Source organism: Orycteropus afer, unplaced genomic scaffold (genome assembly GCF_000298275.1).
Source record: "Orycteropus afer afer isolate SDZICR_OR568_19922 unplaced genomic scaffold, OryAfe1.0 scaffold00149, whole genome shotgun sequence".
NCBI classification, from domain to species: Eukaryota; Metazoa; Chordata; class Mammalia; order Tubulidentata; family Orycteropodidae; genus Orycteropus; species Orycteropus afer.
The window spans coordinates 4,110,951-4,130,237 of record NW_006921736.1 but is presented as its reverse complement, the minus strand read 5'-3'; the positions used below and the strand labels follow the sequence as shown (position 1 = coordinate 4,130,237).

Below are 19,287 nucleotides of genomic sequence, written 5' to 3'. Positions count from 1 at the left end.
TTTTTTTTTTTTTTTTTTAAGGCTCTTCCTTAGATGAATTGATGGTGATTTGGGATGGTAGCTACTCTTACTCAACACATAAAGTGTTGACAAGTCTCAATTTTTTTTTTAAATTGTTGTTGTTATTACTCTCTGAAATCTGATTTAGAATTCTTTCTTACCAGAAAAGGATCTCTGGTGGTGCAGTGTTTAAGACATTTGGCTGCTAATCAAAAGGTTGGTGGTTTGAACCCACCAGCCACTCCACAGGAGCAAGATGCTGCTGTCTGCTTCCATAAAGATTCAGAACCTTGGAACCCTATGTGGTCTCTGTGAGTCGGAATCGACTCCACGGCAGTGAGTCTGGTTTGATTTTGGTTCTTATCAGAAAATGACATGCTTTTAAACCCCAGGAAGATGGTAGCATTGTAGTGATTTGTCCAGGAGCCCAGCTGGTATGGAAAAGTGCACAGAAATCCTACTGAAAAATATAGGAGTTCCCTGGAAAGACTGTGACATGAAGCTTGTGAACATGGGAATGGAGAAAAAGGAAAACATAAATGAGCAAGCAATAGGAAAAACTGCATATTACTAATTAAGTGGGGGCAGAGAATAGCAACATTTTAATCTCGGACCCTAGAGGGAAAGGACTCGGCATAAATATATTTTTCCACATTATCGCTGTAAACATTTTATACAAAATGACAGTATGTATGTATGTTGTTGTTGTTATCTGCTGTCAAGTCGGCCTCAACTCATAGTGACCTCTCCTTGGGTTTCCGAGGCAGTATCACTACGGAAGTAAATTGCCCAACCTTCCTTCCAAGGAGTGGTTAGTTGATTTGAACCGCCAGCCTCCTAGTTAGCAGTCAAGTGCCTTAGGCACAGACAGTATGTATACAGGAAAAAAAAAAAAAGGAAAGTTATTCACCAACCTTCAACCTTCACTTCTACCTCCAATTTGTTCCCCTTCTTAGAGAGAAATAAGAATGGTAAAGTTGTTTGGCAACTTCTTTTTGGTTTTTAACTTGGCCATCTTTCTTTGGGTCTATAAAAACCTGGAGTTGCTGAGTAGTGTAAATGGTTAAAACTCTTGATTGTTAACTGAAGGCTGGAGTTTCATGTCTACCTGAAAGCACCTCAGAAGAAAGTCCTGACCATCTCCTTCTGAAAAATCAGCCACTGAAATCCCTATGAGGCACAGTTTTACCCTATTGCACATGGGTTGCCGTGAGTCAAAGTACACTAGACAGCAGTAGTTTTTACTGGTATGAAAATCTACTTTATTCCTTCTCACTTCTATCATTGCTATCCAGACTCCTATTAAACATTTAGTCTGTTTCCAGTTACATATATTAAAAAAAAAAAAAAATTCCAGTTGCCATCAAGTCAGTCCCAACCTATGGGGACCCCCTGCACTGCTGAGTAGAATGGTGCTCCACAGGGTTTTCATGGCTGTGATATTAATTTTTTTTTAATTCTGTATTTTCCTTTATATGAAACTTTACCGAGCAAATTAATCTCTCATTTGATAGTTTGTACATGAAGTGTTCCAGGACATGGGTTGCATTCCTCACAATGTGTGGGAAATTCTTCCCATTTCCCCTCTGTTCCCTGTTTCCTTTCCTCTGGATTTTCTACCCCTTCCTGCCTTTTCATCTTTGCTGTTGGGAAAATACTGTCCTTTTGGTTGCATATAATTAGTTGTTCTAAGGAACACATTCCTCTTGGGTGTTACTGTTTATTTTATGAGCCTGTCTGTTGTATGGCTGAAAGGTGGTCTCCATTAATGGCTTCAGTTCCAGGTCAGAGGGTCCCTTAGGGCCATTGTCTCAGGGATTCCTCTAGCCTCTGTAATACCAGTAAGTCTGTGAATTTGATTTTTTTGTTCTACACTTTTCTCCTGCTTTACCGAGACCCTGTTGTGATCCCAGTCAGAGCAGTCTGAAGTGGTAGCCAGGCACCACCTAGTTCTTCTGGTCTCAGAGTCATGTGGGCTGCAATTTATGTGTGCCGTTAGTCTTTTGGGCAAATTGCTCCCTTGAGTCTTTGGTTTTCTTCACTCTCCTTTGCTCTGGGTGGGAAGAGACTAATAGTTGTATCTTAGATGGCTGTTCACAGGCTGTAAAGACCCCAGATTCTACTCACCAAAATAGGATGCAGAACATTGTCTTTACGAACTATGTTGTGCCAAGTGACATAGATGTCCCATGTTCTATGGCCCTTCACCTTCATGTCTAGGAACTTCATCCCAGGAGGTGTTTGGTTATATCTGAGGGGTTTCCATGACTGTGCCCCTTGTGTGCTGTATTGTCTATATTAATATGTATGCACACCTAAATTATGTATATAAAAACTGTGACATTAAAATTTAAACTAAGTTTAGTTAACATCCTTGACCTTTCATCTTTGTGCGCATGGTTATGATTCCTATTGAGTAACTTCCTAGAGATAAAATTTCTGGGTCACACGCATTGTGTCATCAGAGAACTGAACAAGTACCATTCCTTAGTAACCAGATTTGTGGACTAGTTCTTTGACAGCTAATATCTGGCTTATTTTTGGTGTCAAAATACCACAGGAGAAGATCTTGTCTTCCCACTTGTCCCCTCATTCATAAGGCTTTGCTATCTTTTCCAAGCAGGTTCCTGAAATTCCAGGGTGACCTGCTGCTTGTTCATGAGTTTCAACACTTAGCAGGGCTATCTTAGAAGTGTCCACAAGCACTTGGCATTGTTGTTCCTTAACTACTTGCATGTTCAAAACCCTTATCAGATTTTTAATTATTTACTTAATTCATTTTCTAAACATTATAGTAAGATCATAATAGTTATGGTTATTATTCCAATTAAATAATTATTGTTGTTAGACCAGGAGAAGGAAGTCCACTTGTGAAAAAAATGGTCACTGGAAATCTTATGAACAGTAGTGAAACATTTTCTCACTCCAATTTAATTAAAGAAATGATAAAGCAAAAGCACATGCCAAACAGACAATATTTCTATGTACATGTTGGTATGTGCTATAAGAATGTCCTTGTATATAACAGAGCTAATGGAGCAAAGTGATGATAACTTCTTAGCCACAGCCAACCACCCAGAGGGAGCAAGTTGTGGGGCCTATGGTCTCGGGACCATGGTCTCAGGGGACATCAAGCTCAGTTCGCATAGCATACTACACAAAAACATTGTTTTACATCCTACTTTGGTGAGTAGCACATGGGGTCTTAAAAGCTTGCAAGTGGATATCTAGATGCAAAAATGGGTCTCTCCTTGGCCAGAGCAAAGAATAATGAAGAAAAACAAAGATGCCTGGAAACAGTCCAGGAAAGTAGTGGACCATGGGAAACTCAACCTACGTGACTGTGAGACCAGAAGAACTAGATGGTGCCTGGCTCCTACTGTCAACCATTTGGCATGGGATCAGTGTAGGAGATCCTGGACAGAATGGGAGAAAAATATGGAGCAAAATTCAAAATCATAGAAAATACCAGGCTTACTGGTCTGATGGAGACTGGTAAAACCTCCAAGACTATGGCCCCTGGCCACTCTTCAGGTCTGGAGTTGAACTCACTCCCATGGCTTCCAGCCAAATAATCTACAGGCATATAAATGAACATTTATACCAGGTAAGTACATTCCTTAAACAATCACCATGGGAGATCAGAAGGGCAGTATTGGTACAGGGAGATAGCCCAGAGGGAAGGATAGAATATCCTTATATTATATAGGACAGAAGAACACAAGGAAGAAGTAACCACTGGGAGGAAATAGGGAGAGAGCTTGTATGTATGGGGATTGCAATCAATGTCATGAAACAAAATGAACTGTTGTATGGAAAATGCATTTGCCCTGTAAATTTCCACCCAAATTACAGTAATAAATAAATAAATAGTATACACCAAACAATTAAGTGAAGGAACCCAGCTCACTGAGTGGAAAATAGTGTTTGGAGGTCTTACCAATGGAATTTCATACATCCTCAATGTAGTAGCTCTGGTGGCATAGTGCCTAAGGCACTTGACTGCTAACCAGAAGGCTGGCAGTTCAAACCCACCAGCCACTCCTCGGAAGGAAGGTTGGGCAATCTACTTCCGTAGTGATACTGCCTCGGAAACCCAAGGAGGGGTCGCTATGAGTCAAGTCTGACTTGACGGCAAACGACAACAACAACAATATAGTAAACTGCCTCTCACAGGGGCTCTAACCTCCTGTTTTAAGAAAACAGATCTGTTGGGGATACTTATATCTCAGTCAATGGTCACCACAAAATCTTTAGGGTGTCTATGTTGAGTGAAGGCCCCTGAGTGGTTCAGAAGGTTTGCATTTGACTACTAACCTAAAGGTTGGCAGTTTGAATACACTCAGCAGCACTGTCGAGGATATTTGTGACCGTTTGCTTCTGTAAAGATTACAGCCAAGAAAACCCCGTGGAGCAGTCCTACTCTGTAACACATACGGCTGCTATGGCTCACAATCAACTCGATGGCAGTGGTTTTAGTATTGAACCCAGGATATAATTTAGTTCTTTTTCATATTTGTTCATCATCGGCACCTCTGGAAATACAGAGTATTTCTTTAATAACAAGGTCATTGCTTTTGCATCACCAAAGCATTTATGCATGCTCTGGGACATGGAGCCTGGGAGAGCCTCATTCATGGACACCAAGGTGTACACAACCAATATGCAATGTTATTTTTAATGCAAACCATTAGAAATATCTAAATCCCCAACAGTGGAAGATCAGTTAAATATATGACATTTATACAGGGAACAGTTAATCACTTTAATTAAAGAGGTTAAATTAAAAAGTACTTTGCATTTCAAAGTTCTCCAGAGGGAGAATGGAGAATCATCTGGGGAAGTTTCTCAAACTACACAGTCACTCCCTTCCACCCACAAGTGACTCACTCACCCATGTTCTTGGCCAGATTCTGATACAGTATCTGGGCGGAGAGGGCAGACATTGCCAAGCCCCTCTCTATACCCTTTATAAATCACTTCTTTAATAAGCCATTGTTACCAGAGATGTTACAATGTGTCTTATCTCTCAGGCATCTTGGAGCTGAGAAAAAAGATTGAGAATAGCAGTGGGTTTGATTTTTGGGGGTGTATCTATAGGATGATGTTTTTGTTGTTGTGTGCCCTTGAGTTGATTAAACTCATAGTGACCCTATATGACAGAGTAGAACTGCATCCTAGGTTTTTACCAGGCTGGAATACTTATGGGAACGGATTGCCAGGTCTTTTCTCCCTCAGAGCAGCTGGGTAGATTCAAATGGCTGACCTTTTGGTTAACAGCTAGTGCTTAACTGTTGTACCACCAGGACTCCTTATTTACAGCATTGTGGTTATGTTGTGTGTCAACTTGGCTGAGCCTGGTTGAGTGGCTGGGCAGCTGGTGGTAGTTATTCCCCATGATGAGACTAGCAATCAACTCCATGGTTGGATCTACCACAAGCAGCTGAGTAGCTGCCTTTGGGATGTGGTCTGCTTCCTATATATAAGGAGAAGTCTCGGGAATGGTCTCTAGCTTATGACACGCTTGGATCCTGCATGTAGCTGTATCTTTGTTTAGCAGCCTGCCATGTTCTGCCAATATGGGGACTGACAATGGACTTGAATTAATGGCCTGCCATGTGGTTTGGTAACATTACTTGTCAACTTTGGGCTTGGCAGCCTCAGCAGCCAGCAGCTGTCGGAGTGAAGAAAAGCCTCTGGCTCTAGTGGACTGGGAGCTGGAGGCAGAGCTGAAGCCCAAGGCTGAGGGGCTTTCACCCAGCCCCTAGAGCCTGGCACTTTGAACTTCAACTTAAAGTCTCCAAATTGTAAGAAAGTAAACTCCTGTTTATTAAGGCCATCCCATTTGTGGTATATTCTTGTCAGAGTGGCACTAGGTAACCAGAACAGGCATCCCATTACCCATTGCCATTGAGTCGATTCCAACTCATAGAAATCCTATAGGACAGAGCAGAACTGCCCCATAGAGTTTCCAAGGCTGTAAATCTTTATGGAAGCTGACTGCTTCATCATTCTGCAGTGGAGTGGCTAGAGGGTTTGAACCCCTGACCTTTTAGTTAGCAGCTGAATGCTATAACCAGTCAAAAAACAAAACCAAACTCACTGCCATTGAGTCAGATCCGACTCATAGTGACCCCTCCTTGGGTTTCCGAGGCAGTATCACTATGGAAGAAGATTGCCCAGTCTTCCTTCTGAGGAGTGGCTGGTGGGTTTGAACCACCAGCCTTCTGGCTAGCAGTCAAATGCCTTAGGCACTACCCTACCAAAAACAAAACAAAAACTCACTGCCATCAAGTCGAATCTGACTCATAGAACCCCTCTTTGGGTTTCCAAGGTGGTATCACTACAGGAGTAGATTGCCCAGTCTTGTTTCCAAACTACTCTACCAGAGGTCCTTATCTATAGCATAAATCAATACATATGCCATGGAAAGAAGTTCAAATAATCACTAAAAAAATTTTAAGTTGATGTTTTCTATAAACATAAACAGATATGTAAGTGCTTAGAAAGGAGAAGCTGGAAGGAACTACACCAAACTGGAAAGAATCACCCCTTCCTTCTTTCTTTATTGAGCACCTACATTGTGCTCTGCCCTGTGCTAACTCTGGGGATATAACAGTGAACCAGACAACAGTGGTACAGGTGATACAGATGCTTGTCTGCTAACTGAAAGGTTGGAGGTTCAAGTTCATCCAGAAGCACCTCAGAAGAAAAGCCTGGAAACTTACTTACAAAAAATCAGCCACTGAAAATCTTATGGAGCACAGTTCTACTTTGACACACTTGGGGTCGCCATGGCTTGAAATCTGGTTACTGGGTTTAATTAATCCTGAGCTAAACACTGGGTTCCTACAGATTTGAGGGTAAAACTTTCCCAGGTAATAACCCTCATGCTGCTCTGCACAGAAGAAATAAAACATTTAAGGTGGAGGCACATTGGTTTCTTTTCATGAACTCTGGGTAAACCTTTGTCTTTCCTGTAGTTATAGAATCTCAAAGATATGTGCTAACAATGTATGTGACATATGCACATGTATTTATGTGTCATATATTTATGGCACATAACCTGTTCTCTATGTCCATGTGGGTCCACACTCCCCCACATTTCTGGGGGATTTCTCCAGGCTAGGAGTTGTTAGCTCGATGCTATAAATTATCTTCTGCAAACGTACAGGTCTCTTCTGTAATGCAGCCCAGATGTGAGCATTTGAACAGCTTGATAGTGAGTAGAGGTGCAGGCAGGCACTTAAATAGAACGGCGGGAAGTGGTGTGACCTCACTGGAAAGGCTCTCACTCCCACTCCCAGGGCAGGGGCGGCGGGGCGGGCAGCAATCAGGGGTGGCTCCAACTGGTACCACCCAGCCCCACTCAAAGCAAGGATCTCCATTGGCATCTTTCAGCCCTTATGCCTCTGAATACATCTGACTTTGTTTTTCTTTTCAGCCTTCTCTGCCCTCCTCCTCTCTCTCCTTTCTCTTCTTTCCAAGCCACTTTTTTGGTCTTCTCCTCTCTCTCTCTCACTCGCTCCCACTCTCGCTCGTGCTCTCTCTTTCTTTCCTCGTCTTTCTAATTCACTTGTGCTGTGCCTATAAGCTGGCATTGCCTGTGATACTAAGTGCTAAGAACAACTCACTTCATTAGTGGGGAATTTGGAATTATTTCAGGGGCTTTCTCCTCCCTTCCATCTAAGTTGCTGCATATATCCAAACCAAAGACATTGCTGGTGATTCGATTCCAACTCATAGCAACCATGTAGGACAGAGTAGAACTGCTTCATAGGGTTCCCAAGGTTGTAATCTTTACAGGAGCAGACCACCACATCTTTCTCCATAGGAGCACCTAGTGGGTTCAAACCACCAACCTTTCAGTTAACAGCCAAGTGCTTATCCACTGTGCTGCCACTTCACTACTGCTGCATATATTTCAAAAACAAACAAACTCATTGCCATCAAGTCGATTCCAACTCATAGTGACCCCCATTGTTTCCAAGGCTGTAAATCTTTATGGAAGCAGACTGCCTCATCTTTCTTCCTTGGAGCAGCTGATAGGTTTGAACCACTGATCTTCTGGTTAGCAGCCAAATACCTTAACCTCTACACCACCAGAGCTCCTTGCTGCATATATAAACCAAAAAAACCAAACTCACTGCCGTTGAGTCGGATCCGACTCATAGCGACTCCTCCTTGGTTTTCCAAGTGGTATCACTCTGGAAGTAGATCACCGAATCTGCCTTCCGAGGAGTGGCTGGTGTGTTCGAACCACCAATCTTCTGGTTAGCAGTCAAATGCCTTAGGCAGTGGCTTTGAAGGACTGCTGGATGCCTTTTCATCACTCATGCCTTTTCATGAGACTCCAACTTATGGTGACCCCGTATGTATCAGAGTAGAACTGTGCTCCACAGGGTTTTCAGTGGCTGATTTTTCTAACATAGCTCACCAGACCTTTCTTCTGAGGCACCTATGGATAGACTCAAATCTCCAACCTTTCACTAAACAGCAGGGCATGTAAATCGCTTACACTACCCAAGGATTTCTGGGTGTTTGGAACATTAAGTCTTTAGAAAGAGTTTAGACCAAGTGCGACTCATGATCACAGCCTGTGTGTCCCCATGATTCTGCCAGACTTTTTGTTTTGCTTTGTTCTTCATTTTATTGTGAAAAAAATATACACAACATAAAATTTGCCATTTTAACCATTTTTTAGTGTGCAAATCACTGGCATCAATTACATTTACAGTGTTGTACAACCATCACCACTATCTACTCCAGAACTTTTTCATCACCCCAGACTGAAACTTTGGGCCCATTAAGCAGTAATTCCCCAGTTTTCCCTCTAGCCCCTGGTAACCTCTAATCTACTTTCTGTTTCTCTACACTCACCTAGTCTAGATATTTCACATATGTGGGGTCATGCAGTATCTGGCCTATGGTTTTCTGGCTGATACTACTCAACATAATGTTTTCAGGGTTCATCCACATCATAGCATATATCAGAACTTCATTTATCTTTATGGCTGACTAGTATGCATGTGTGTATAACCATATTTTGTTCATTCATTCACCACCAGATGTTTTTAAGAGAGCCCGATATATGAAACACAGCATAGCATGTTAAGTTTATGATGAGTAGAGATTTACTGATACAGAAAAATGTTCCCAATATATTCCAGGTAAAAGAAATAGACCACAAAATGGTATGTGGAATCTAATTGCACTTTTGTAAAATATTTGTACGTTGTTGTTGTTATGTGCCGTCGAGTCAGACCTGACTCATAGCGACCCCTCCTTGGGTTTCCGAGGCAGTATCACTACGGAAGTAGATTGCCCCACCTTCCTTCCGAGGAGTGGCTGGTGGATTTGAACCGCCAGCCTTCTGGTTAGCAGTCAAGTGCCTTAGGCACTATGCTACCAGAGCTCCCAATATTTGTATGGAAGGAGGAAAAAGAGGTAAAATATTAACAGTAGCTAATCTCAGTAAAATGATTATAGGAATAATTTTTATTTTCTTCTTTTTGCTCATCTATATTTTTTCACCTATAGTGAACATATTACTTGAGCAAATCTTTTTTTTTTCAATTTTTATGCACATGTGTGGAGTGATAGAGAAAAAATAAAATTGCTTGTGACTAGATTATATGAGTTATTTTAAAGCTATGAAAGAGTTGGTGGTTTATAATAATAAGAGGACAGGACAGTGTCTCTAGCTATGAAAGAGTTGGTGGTTTATAATAATAAGAGGACAGGACAGTGTCTCTTCATGGACTAAGCTGACTTAAAAGCCCAGGGAAATAACTGATTCCTCCTACTTTAGGGTCAGCAGAGGCTACTTGAGGGGGATGTGTGAGCAGCCAGGGCTCTTTGTCCACCCACCACATGCCCATCTGAGTGCAGGAGATCCCAGAACTTGGGGTATGAGGTTGTTGGCTGCCTTAGGGTCTATCGTGACTTTCTAAGTGGCCAGCCCATTCTGAACTTCCAGGCAGTTGTTTAATTACTCCATCTTCAAGGACCCAGCATCCTAATTTATATGAGAGCTCAAGAAAGAGTCCTTCAAAACTCATGCTCAATCTTCATTCCAGTTTCTTCCAGACTATACGTCTCAATGTGTTCCTTGATCAAAAGTCAGAAGTTGTTTGTGGGCATCTACTCACTCTCCTCTCTAGCATTCTGGTTCTTCCTTTGGTGCATGTGCCTAGTGTTTCAGAAGTTTTAAGAAACAGGATAGGCCATGAATGCTTACAGGAAGGAGTGTGTGTGTGTGTGTGTGTGTGCACTCGCATGCGTGCACGCACACGTGCCTCAGGGCAATGAAGAGAGAAGCCTTAGGGTAATATCAAAAGAACATGAGGAAAGAATTCATGTTATAAAGAGTAAAAGAAGCAGTAGAATGCAGAAGTTAAAAGCCTGGCCTTTAGCACAATGTTTCTCAATAGTGGCACTATTGACTTGGATAATTCTTTGTAGTATGTTGTGTTAAGCATTATGGGATGTTTAGCGGCCTCCCTGGCCTCTACTCACTTTATGCCAGTGGTACTCCTTAAGTGATAACGATCCCAAAAAAAAAAACAGAACCTGCAGACTTTGGCAAATGTCTGTGAGGAGGATTTTTGTCTACCCTCTCTGACTTATTGAGAACCACTGTGTAGGATCATTCTTGAGTTCAAATCCCAGCTCTTCCACTTATTAGCTGTGAAGCTTTTAGTACGCTTCTTGGGCCTGTTTCCTCATTTATAACATGAAAATGGTAGTAGTAGTACCTACATCCTTCAAGGGTTTGTCAGAGAGTTAAACATGTTAACATTATTGTTGTTATGTGCCATCGAATCGGACCCAACTCATGGAGACCCCTCCTTGGGTTTCTGAGGCAGTATCACTGCGGAAGTAGATTGCTCCATCTTCCTTCCGAGAAGTGGCTGGTGGGTTTGAACCACCAGCCTTCTGGTTAGCAGTCAAGTGCCTTAGCCACTATGCTACCAGAGCTTCTAAACATGTTAACGTAGTACCTAGTAAAGAAGTGACCTTCAGTGAATGTTAGCTATTTTTATGTTAGAAATAATAGAGAGTGCCTCAACCACATGTTTGGTAGGGGAAAACTTCCATAATGTGATAGATGACCTTTGAATATGGAAGGTTTGGGACTTTCTGGCTTGGATCTGACCCATTCATCTTTGTGCTGGGTAGAGAATCTCATCATTTATCGTCATTATACCCAGCTCTCCCCTTCCTGTCTTGCCTCTCCTGCCTCCTCTCCCTTCTGCCTCTACTTCCTTCTTGGAGGACTAGAGGAGGGTGTTTTGAAGCAAAGAGGCAAGTACTTGGAATTCACATGACCTTGACACTTCATGTTGCCCTGGTGAGATGACTCTCCCCTCTCGGACAGGTTGGACAGGTCGCTGCAAGGCCCTCATGCTCCTGGGCCTCCAGCCCTTCCCAAGAGAATTCAGAAAGAGTTACGTTTTGTGAGAGAGGAACAGCAGGGCAGGTTTCTACAGGTTTATCTGGAGGGCCCTCCCAGGTTCTCCTAGCAATTCAGAATTGAGGAAGGGTATGCCTGATAGGAGAAACATATTGCAGAAGCAAATAGTGCTTCCCTCAGGGATTTTCAAAGACTGCTCCCCTCCCAGAGATGAAAGGGAACATATTAGACTCCCATAAGTATCACTAATTGCTTGGGGAAAGTGATGTGCTTGGAGAAAGTTAGAATACGCTTAAATTACACTTTAGTCTCCATCATGCTTTATAAAGCACGGCCGTGACGTTGCAGGGTCATTACAAGCTATAAGCAGAGATCTCCCTGCTTAGAATCTGGATGAGGATATGATAGAAATCTACTTAGGCATGTGGATGCAGCGAGTGCCTAAAATTACCTACAATGGCTAAGTGAAACCTAGAACGAGGTGTTGTAATTTCACCCTCACTGGATGCCTGTCACACACTCAGCAGCATTCAGAATGCAAAATACTTGAGCAATCCTTGCCCAGTTCACCTACGATATCATTTAGACCTAGCAAAGGCCCTGGAGATTTAAGAAAAGTTCCCCTCAACTTGGGGGGAAAAAGTAGTTACTGGTCAGAGGAGGATTTATTTCAGAGTATTTTGTAGTTTCCTGGAGAGAAAGAGTTTAAGAAAGATACCTGACATTTCTGTTCTTGTGTTTGCAGTTAGAGTTTTAATCAGAGTCCCAACTAAGTCAATGTCTATCATTACATAGTTTAATCGGTAGAGCCAGTAACAATAATAGATTGATAATCACCGATACCTGTTTGCTGCTGAACTACAGCCACCTACTGTGTAAGCATGTGTAAAACATCTTTCTCTGCTGTAGGGGGAGGTAGGGAAAGTGACATCTTGGGCGGCTGAGCAGCTGGCCTAAGGCCCCAAGACCAGTAATTGTTGGAGCTAGGGTTCAAAGCTGAGTCTACCTGGCTCCCAGTCTGGACTTTTGACCCCTATGCATAAATACCACAAAATGGAAATATTGGCCCCCTAAATGTTTCTCAGGGACAGTGGTGCTTCAGTGGTAGAATTCTTGCCTTCCATGAGGAAGTGTGATTCCCAGCCAGTGCACTTCATGTGCAGCTACCACTCATATGTCATTGGAGGCTTGTATATCGCTATGATGCTGAACAGGTTTTAGTGGAGCTTCCATACTAACATGGACTAGGAAGGAAGGTCTCACCATCTACTTCCAAACATCAGCTACTGAAAATTCTATGGATCACAATGGTCAGACCCACAACAAATCATGGGCATGAGCAGGACCAGGCAGGGTTTCATTCCATTGTGCATGAGGTTTTCTTGAACAGGGCTCCACAGCAGGTGACAACAACAAATGTAGGTGACTGTGCATGTTCTGCTCTTTGACCTATATGTCTTATGTGACTGACTTCTGGCTCCAAGCCATTTTTGGCATGTTGTGTGCTATAATGTTTATTATCACTCATGAGTGATAAGGTGAACACTATGTCCCTTCAAGAAAAGGGAAAAAGAAAAAACTAATGGGAGGAGAAGCATAAGCTGAAACAAAACCTCCCCCATACAAATTCTTTATCTCAGGAAATTATACTTTTTAAGCTGTGCAAGGTTTGTCTCCAAACATATGTCTATTCAGAAAGACTAGGTTCAATCTGAGGCCAAAAATTTAACCATGAGTCTCAGTTTAACAAAATCCTAGTGAAATTCTTCACATTAAGCATGCAGAAAGGGAATAGTACCCTTTTGGAAAACAGGGCCAAGACAAAAGATCTTTATTTTATGAGTCTGGGATCCTTTTCATTTCATTAAAAAGCTCTAGATTTTGTTTTCAGTTCATGGGACATGTTGATAGGTGCCCCTGGGGAGCCATTTTCCCTAAAGACCATACATACTTTTCATACACTCCATAAATATGAAGCCATTATGATGACGCTTTGAAGGAGAGGTGGCATCATGGACTCACAGAGCAGGTGATCAGATAACTAGGCTGAAAGGCAGAAGGTACTAGGGCAGGTTGCCACAAAGTAGTGGGAAATAAGATAGGGATCTGTTTACTTGAACCAGGATCTTATTAGGGACCTTACCTTCAGAAGTAAGGTGAACCCAGTTTATAGTAAAAGTTATCTGTTCAGAGTTGGATGAGTCACAAATTGATTTGATGCTGAGCACCTAGCTCCCTGCGTATGGTTTCTTGAATTCTCTGAGACTGGCAAGAGGATTGCTCTGGATAAGATGCCCTCTCCCTGGAATGCCCTGCCTACCTCCGTTCCCTGGTAACTCATGCATTCTTTAAGACTCAGCTCAAATGCCCCCTCTCCTGTGACACTTAGTCATATGGATTTCAGTTTGGTAGCATTCTCTTTTCTTGATTCAAAAGCCAAGTTAATTGCATCCCTCCCATGGGTCCCCATTGCATTACATTGTGATTATTATTGTCAGAAAGCGTGATCATCATTCATATTTTTTTGGAATATGAACTTAGAAATCTGACAAACCTTATTTTGAGTCATGGCTTCACCACTTCCTAGCTGTGTGACCTGGAGAAGGTGACATAACATCTCTTCTTCTCAGTTTTCTCATTTGTAAAATAAGTTCATCATTTGGTACTTCCTGCATCTGGTTAATCTGAAGAGTCAATGCAATGATGCATGTAGAGAGCTTTGTATCATCCCTAGCACATTGCAGCCACCAAACCATTTCCTATCTACTCAACCCTGATTTATGGTGACCCCATGTGTGCAGTAGTGGAACTGTGTTCCATCAGGTGTTCGATGTTGATTTTTCAAAAGTAGATCACCAGGCCTTTCTTCCAAAGCACCTCTGGGTGGACTCAGACTTCCAGCCCTCCAGTTATCAGCTGAATGCATTAACCATTTGCACTACCCCCGGACTCCAGCATATTGAAAACTCTCTATTAATTTGAAATCTTTTATTGCTGGAAATAGAAACCGATTGAGGTTAACATAAACAGAATTGAAGAAAAATTAATAGGGCCTCAGAAAAGACAGGAATCAGAGCTTCTGCAAAGATCTAGGGAGCAGAACCTAATAGTCAGCTTCATTAGGATTCTGATGTCAGACCAAATAGGTTCCAACCATTTTTGATCCCTAGGTCCCTCTTCCAAACCAAACCCACTGCTGTGGAGTTGTATCCGACTCATAGTGACCCCTCCTTGGGTTTCCGAGGCAGTGTCTCTACAGAAGTAGATTGCCCAACCTTCCTTCCAGGGAGTGGCTGGTGGATTTGAACCGCCAGCCTTTGGGTTAGCAGTCAAATGCCTTAGGCACTACGCTACCAGAATCTTACTGGGCTAGGTTGGGTCACATGCTCATGCCTTTGAGAGGGAATTCTAACTAAATAGCAGGAATATGCTCTGCTGGCCCTCCCAGGCCCCCACCTGGCCAGTTTCATACTTTTACATCCAGCCAGTTAACCTTAAAGGAGTGCTGGTAGTGCACAGCATTAAGTGTTTGGCTACTAACCGAAAGGTTATCGATTCTAACCCACCCAGCCCCTCTGCAGGAGAAAAAATTGGCAATCTGCTTTCATAAAGATTGTAGCCAAGAAAATCCTGTGTGGCAGTTCCACTCTGCACACGTGGGGTAGCTGTGAGTTAAAATCGACTCAGCAGCACCTGACAACAGCAGTTGTACAACCTGCTGTACATCCATGCAGCTTTATTTATTTAGGAACACAGTCACAGAGTTTTGCAATGGTGTGGCAATTTGAATGAGGATTAGATTTTAAATAATATTAAGGAATCATTGCTGATTTTGTAATTAGCATAAAAACCCAGTGTGCTTATGCTTTCTAAACATCCTTCTCTATTAGAGATGTATACTGAAGTTAATAAAAGTGAAAACAAAAAAACAAACTCACTGCTATCAAGTTGAATCCGACTCACAGTGACCCCTCCTTGGGTTTCCGAGGTGATATCACTATGGAAGTAGATTGCCCAACCTTCCTTCCAAGGAGTGGCTGGTGGGTTTGAACCACCAGCCTTCTGGTTAGCAGTCAAGTGCCTTAGGCACTACAGACCTTGAGTTCTTGTAGTCTAACATAGGCTTCTCTTTTAGGACAGAGAGATCCCTTCCCCCTGGGAAAGACTTTTCTCTTGTGAGACTACTCCAACTTTGAAAAAAAAAAAAAATGTTTTTAGGTTAAGCCAAAATGTATTTTTTGTCCACTGGCTCTGATTCTGGTTTTCAAAGGAATAGAGAACAAACCTACTTCTATGTATGTTAACATTTTGGTAATACACACTAGTCTTGTTTCTCTATTTTTCAACATGGTCGAGATGCACACACTTACTGAGACTTTTGTTTCTGATTAAGTGCTGGTTGAGTTAACCAGAAGAAGCAGGTTGTAGTTAAGAGTACCATCTCCAGAGTCAAAGGAACCCAAGTCAAGCCCTAATCTTGCCACAGAGGCAGATCACTTCACTTCTCTGCTACTCAATTTCTGCATCTGTAGAATGGGAGTAAGGATCTCACAGGGTTGTTGTGAGAAATATATGAGATAACACTTGGAAAGCACTTAGGACATTGCCCGACATGTAAGGAAGATCTGTGATACTTTTTCTACCTTTTCAGGCTGCTAACTGTGAACCTGCTCATGTTATTTTAGTTGATGGAAATTAAAATACAAAAGAAAACAAATAAGGCAGAAACCAGTCATCATCACCTGGCTGAACTAGAAGCTCCTTCAGGACCTTGAATAACACATGTCATCCCATCCCTACAGCGTGGCCAACTACTGTTCCTCTTGCATTGGTGACCACAGTCACAATGACAGAGCAGAAGCTCTTATCCCTCTCTCTTTACTTCCTGGCTTCTACTGCCTCATAGCTTCTGCTTAGTGCCTCTCTCTGCCTTTATTATTTCCCTCCTGACCCATCTCTCAGCCTTTCTAAGAGACTGTACATGATTGGTTGGTTTGTCCATTTATATCCAATATAGGGAGCCTCTATTGCATAGAGGTTCCCTGGTGGTGCATTGGTTAAGCACTCAGTTGCCAACCAATAGCTGTTTGAACCCATCAGGCACTTTACAGGAAAAAGATGCGGCAGTCTGCTTTCATAAAGATTTACAGCTTTGAAAACTTCATGGGGAAGTTCTACTCTGTCCTATAATCATGCTATGAGTCAGAATTGACTTGATGACAGCAGGTCTATTGGGTAGAGCTCTTTCTTTTTTTTTTAGGCCACGTCATAGACTGTAACCAGTTTGCTGATTGGCTGAGTTTGAGTCAAGTCACCATCCTTGGTCCATCCAGCAGAGGCCAGGTTAGAAGAAACTAAACTTATGGGAAAATGCCCAGATGATAACAAATTCTGTCTTGATGATAGCCAAATTTGTGTTTATCATATCACCCTAAAAAGATACTATTTACCTATCATATTTTCCCTACCTAAATTTCTTTTTAGCCTAGCCTGCAGATATAGTTTCTTCCTGTTGTTGTTTTTGTGGTTAGCTGTCATTTAGTCAGCTTTGATTCATGGTGACTCCACATACAGTGGAACAAAATGCTGCTCAGACCTGTGCTCTCCCCGTGATCAGTTGCAGGTCAGACCCTTGTGATCCATAGAGTTGTCATTGGCTGGTTTTTGGAAGTGTATCACCACATCTTTCTTCCTAGTCTGTCTTGATCTGGAAGCTTCACTGGAACCCTTCAGCTTTATAGCAACACACAAGCCTCCACAGTCAGATGAATAGTGGCTACACAGGAGATACATTGGCCAGGAATGGAATCCATGTCTCCCACATGGAAGGTGAGAATTCTCCCATTGAAACACCACTGTCCTCATAGTTTCTTCCTAGCCTTCAGATACAGGTCAAATCTCATCATGTCCTTTAAACCTTCTTAATGTTAGGCAAGGTCTGCTGAACCTCAATAGTTAGAATTTCTTGAATATCTACCCATTGTTGTACTGGGCACTCCATATATAATATCTTGCTTCAATTGCCTAACGAGCTGTCTAAAGTAGCATCATTATACCCATTATATAGACAAGAGACCTTACACTTAACTTCCCCCAGGCCACACAGCTCCAAATTCAAGAAAAGAGGTTGTATTAAAAATGAACAATTGTTAATAGTTAATGAGTTCTTTACATATATTATCTAATTTAATCCTTCCAAAATCCTGTGAGATGAACAGTCATGACATCTATTTTAGAAAGGACACGAAGAAACTAGTAATTTGCCCAAGGCCACACAGTTAGTAAATGATGGAGGTGAAACTCTATACTCCACATCTTCCTGATTCCAAAGTATTTTTTCCCCAACTACTCACTTTCCTTCCTGCCTTAGTTCTCAACTTTCTCTTCTCACAAACCTAACATTCTTCAAGCTTTATTAATCTCACTTGGTAAACTCTTCTAAGTAAAAATATAAAGGATTTTTTCTCTTTCTGGATCTTCCCTTGATGATTCAAATTTCTGGTTGGAATTTTTCAAATGATTTTACCATCCCATAATAAAATATTTCACGAACTTGTTCTGTTGTATTTATTTATCAAATGTTCCATCATTGCTGAAGGGAGATAAGTGAATAAATAAAGAGCAAATATCCAAGCCCTATCATGATTTTACAGAGCCACAGATGGGCTCACCTTGCCATGTTAGCTCTGGTTTCTCTTTTGACTCTCACTACCTTGAGGGCAAGTTCTCTTCCTGGACCTGAGCTGTGAGTTGTCTTGGGGCATTGTGTCTCTTCATGCACTATTCACTGAGGGAGGCTCCAGCACTTGAAGAACACTGCTAGGACTCATTTGCCCACTCATCCCTATACAGTGCCTACCTTTACAAGATGGCTTCTTACGGAATTATGAAAATAGAGGTTGCTAAAGGCTCGGCCTAAGGAGCTCTGGTAGCGTAGCGCCTAAGGTATTTGACTGCTAATCAGAAGGCTGGCGGTTCAAACCCACCAGCCACTCCTCGGAAGGAAAGTTAGGCAATCTACTTACGCAGTGATATCACCTCGGAAACCCAAGGAGGGGTTGCTATGAGTCGGGCCCAACTTGAGGGCAGTGTGCTTTGTGCTTTTCATGGGCTCTCAGCACTTCTGTCAGGAATGAGCAACACAAACAGATTTGTGTTAGGAGTTGAGTACCATCTGGGTTTTCTCTTTACTTTATTTCCCAATACCTAAAAAACATTTCTATAAGCAATTATATCAGTTCTGACATAAGTCATATACCTCTTTTTTTATTTTTTTAGTTTTCATTATTACTGCTTTTTATTATCAGTATCTTTATAAATCCAATATATTAACATATGTAAATGAACATCTAAGAATGATAACATCAGCAAATTATGTGATGAAACATTGTATGTAGTACTTACTACTTATACCAAAATCAAAAGCAAATTCACTACCATCGAGTCGGATCCGACTCATAGCGACCCGTCCTTGGGTTTCCGAGGCGTTATCACTACGGAAGTAGCCCAACCTTCCAATAAAATGTCAAAAAAAAAAAAGATAGTCTAAGTGCAGTTCGTTGTAACTTAAATACATCTTAAGTCAGGAGCTACCTGTGTTTGTGTTTGTGTGTGTGTGTGTGTATAAAGTACTATGTATTGTGGGGGTGTGTGTATAATTATATGCATTCATATACATTATGGGAGTTTTGGTAGCATAGTGCCTAAGGTGTTTGACTGCTGACCAGAAGGCTGGGGGTTCAAACCTACCAGCTACTCCTCGGAAGGAAGATTTGGGCGATGTACTTTGGTAGTGATACCGCCTCAGAAACCCAAAGAGGAGGCACTATGAGTCGGATCAGACTTGACGGCAGTGAGTTAGTGAGTTATAC

At 42.0% G+C, this 19,287-nt stretch overlaps 1 protein-coding gene across 1 annotated transcript in view; it reads left to right on the top strand.

Moving 5' to 3' along the window:
- FRMD4B (FERM domain containing 4B) overlaps nt 1–19,287 on the top strand; it is a 294,915-nt gene that overhangs the window by 125,273 nt on the left and 150,355 nt on the right. The gene's annotated exons all lie outside the window — the stretch shown is intronic.